A 362-nucleotide genomic window follows, 5' to 3' on the forward strand; every position below is an offset into this window, starting at 1 on the left:
TTACAGAAGAAATGAGAGAGATTAGAAGCAGAGACGGGGGTGATGTCCACGTAGGATACTTACATCATTCGTCTCTATCTCGCATTTGTCAGTGACAGCCATACTGGTAACTACACGTGTGATACTTGGTTTTGTAATTTTTTGATCTCTCGTAAATTATTGTCAAAGCAATTCGTCTCCAAAGAATTTATCCTAAATGTTTCAGGATTATGGTAAACAGACTTTCGAATAATTATTTTTGCTGAAGGTTGTTACTAGATAATCATAATTCCCTTAATGGAGATTATATGCGACATGTTTTCCCATAGCACCAGTGACTTTCCGCTTCACATTTAACTTAAAAAAAAGGCTTACAGGTACAT

The sequence above is a fragment of the Penaeus monodon genome, chromosome 33 (genome assembly GCF_015228065.2).
Source record: "Penaeus monodon isolate SGIC_2016 chromosome 33, NSTDA_Pmon_1, whole genome shotgun sequence".
Classification (NCBI taxonomy): Eukaryota; Metazoa; Arthropoda; class Malacostraca; order Decapoda; family Penaeidae; genus Penaeus; species Penaeus monodon.